This window comes from Lipotes vexillifer, unplaced genomic scaffold (genome assembly GCF_000442215.2).
Source record: "Lipotes vexillifer unplaced genomic scaffold, Lipotes_vexillifer_v1.1 scaffold328, whole genome shotgun sequence".
Lineage (NCBI taxonomy): Eukaryota > Metazoa > Chordata > Mammalia > Artiodactyla > Lipotidae > Lipotes > Lipotes vexillifer.
The window spans coordinates 181844-184898 of record NW_006799460.1 but is presented as its reverse complement, the minus strand read 5'-3'; the positions used below and the strand labels follow the sequence as shown (position 1 = coordinate 184898).

Here is a 3055-nt window from a genome sequence, read left to right as displayed (position 1 = left end):
CATACCTGCAACAACCTGGATGAATCCCAAAGTGACTAAGCTTAGTGAAAGGAAGCAGCCTCAGGAAGTTACATACTAGGGACTTCCCTGGTGGTCCAGTGGTTAAGACTTCGGGTGGGGGTTGATCTCTGGTCAGGGAGCTAAGATCCCACATGACTTGCAGCCAAAAAACCAAAACATAGAACAGAAGCAATACTGTCACAAATTCAATCAAGACTTTAAAAATGGTCCACATCAAAAAAAAAAAAAAAAAGAAAACTTAAAAAAAAAGTTACATACTGTATGATTCCATTTATATGACTTCCCCAGAAGACAAAAGCACAGTAAGTGGCTGTCCAGAGTTTAGGGGTGGGGGAAGAGTGTGACTGCACAGGAACAGCAGGAGGGAGCCTTCCTGGGTAATGAAATTGCTCTGTATCCTGACAGTGGTACATGAATCCACGTGTGTTAAAGTCCAAACAACTGTTCCCTGGTGGCCTAGTGGTTAGGATTCCAGGCTTTCACCATTGTGGCCCAGGTTCAATCCCTGGTCAGGGAACTGAGATCCCACATGCCACAAGCCCAATATATATACATACAAAATACATTTTACTACACGTTAATTTTTTTTATTAGCATACAGTAAAACCCCTTAGAAAACCTCTCTGGCAGTACCTACTAGAGTCAAACCACATGTATACCTAGCAAATCCACGTAGGGTATATGCTCAACAAAAAGGAACACTCTTATCCACCAAAAACATGTACAGGAATGTGCATATCAGCTTGATTCATATCAGCCATGAAATAAAATAAGCCAAATGTCCATCAACATTAGAATGGATAAATTGTGGAATATTCACGCAACGGAAAACTGCACGCCATGGAAAAGAATGATGACTTGCTACATCAACAACACGGATGCATCTCAAATATAATGTTCAGCCAAACAGTACCAGCACAGAGTACTTTTAAGTGAAATTCAAAAACAGGCAAAACACACGAGAAAGTGGTAGGGATGACGAAGAAGGGAACAAGGGCACATTCTAGCGTACTGGGAATATTCTTTATCTATATTCTGTATGTTGAAATATTGGTCCCATGGGTGTACACATACATAGAATACTGCATCACAGAGATGCTCTCTGCAGCTTTACCCACTGTCAAACTCAGCTAAATCACATAAGGTTCTAGATCTTTACTTCCTCAGGTCACTAAGGCAAATGTGCACTAGACAGAGTAATGACTAAACCTCATTTCGTCACAGCAGCTATTTCTACGACACAGGGAAGGCCTCTAAGTGCATCCCAGTATACCCCAAGATACATAATCGCACCATCTGACCACAGGATACACTGTATGGTGGCCTTTAAACATTAATAACATTATCTCCTTCTTGCCACCTTTTCAGCAATGAGAGAGGATTTACATTATTACAAATGCTCTCTACACTGCATGTTTCTCTGACTTTAAAACTGTAATGTCAATGTTCGAAATGTACTTTGATCCCTACCCCAAACCGTTTCCTTTTATAAATCTCTTAACAGCGTTACAAAAATAGCCCTAAATTCCCATTTGAGATCTCCAAAAGTGTAAATTTTATGTAATTTGATATCCCAACAGCTAATTTCCACAATACAAAAATTTTGGTAAATAATATGTGTATGACTTAATTTTGCACACCGATTCAACTACAGAATTCTGATGGTATAAATATTTTTATTTTGTGTAAATACCTAAATGTTTAACTGTTAAAGAGTGGGAAAAGCCAAAATCAGTTTCATTTGAAAAAGAAAAATTGTTGGTAATATCAGGTTGTAAAAGTATCATTCACCGTTTTGTCCATAAGTAATGTTCATTGTAGAAAAGTCTTAAAGCTTGACACATGTGCCAAAAGGAAAAAAGAAAGCCATCAGAACTTCTACCACAAAATATTTTGATGTGTATACCCTATCAGACTTTCCTATGCAAATATGTATACACACAGACACTTTACAAAAATGGCCATGCCATGCCGCCTGCAGGATTTAGTTTTCTTTTTTTTTTTTTTTGGCCATGCCATGCAGCTTGCAGGATTTAGTTCCCGGACCAGAGATTGAACCTGGGCCCTCAACAGTGAAAGCGTGGATTCCTAACCACTGGACCGACAGGAAATTCCCACAAACACTGTTTTCTATTTTATATATAAGCTTTTCTTTCTTAATACATCATGAACACTATGAAAATTACATTTTAAAATAGAAATGCAAAAAAGTAAGATATTTTCATGATATCCTTCACCTACCAAGTTTTTACTCAGGGCTAACCCTTTATTGTCACATTAGAGCAGACCAGCACACTAGGCTGTTAAGAGCGGGACTTGTCCAAGACGCATGTCATCATTTTTACATCATCATTTCACAAGTGGGAACGCTTCATCAATAACATCCTGCAGCAGAGCCCTATAAAGCAAGCCGGGCCAGCCTCCTGAAAACAACCATCAAGCACCTGCACAGCACTGTGTGCCACTAGGCACTGTGTAAGCACCTTCCAGCCTCCACGTGTTTAATTCTTCCAACAACCCTAGGAGCCGGAAGCCATACCACCTAGAAAACCAGGACCTGTGAGGCTGTGCCTGAGGGCACAGAACCTATCAAGTTTGTGTCCCCTGAGCTTTGTACACCAGAGTTTTGTTGTGGGCCGAGGACTCTATAAGCTAAGTTATGTTTTCCTACTTATCCTACAGCACTCATTTCTTTGTAGAAGCCACCTACATGCAAAAATGCCCTCTTTGCCTCAGAAGCCGCCTCTGATGAAGGTGGTCCGGGGTCTAACGCTCAGTGCTGTGCCCAGCACACTGGGCAGTGGGCCTAAGACCCCTCCTGAGAATCAAGACAGTCTTTCCACTCTTACTTCTCTTTTAGACACCTTCTGCCCCAGTGACCCAATATGAAATGGAAACATGCACCCCAAGAATCATAAGCTTCTCTGGGAAATGCAGGGCCAGTACCCATTCACCATTACTTGTTGACAAACGCTGTCTTGGGTGCCTGTTCTGCCCTAGATAAGGTGTCCCAAAAAGCTCACCATCTGTAGGG

The 3055-nt window shown here is 41.0% G+C and overlaps 1 non-coding gene across 1 annotated transcript; it reads left to right on the top strand.

Annotated features, from left to right (window-relative positions):
- The first annotated feature begins 466 nt into the window (after nucleotides 1–466).
- On the top strand, nucleotides 467–538 carry TRNAE-UUC (transfer RNA glutamic acid (anticodon UUC)). The gene has a single exon. It is a non-coding gene; the product is annotated as a tRNA-Glu (tRNA).
- Nucleotides 539–3055: the final 2517 nt, after the last annotated feature.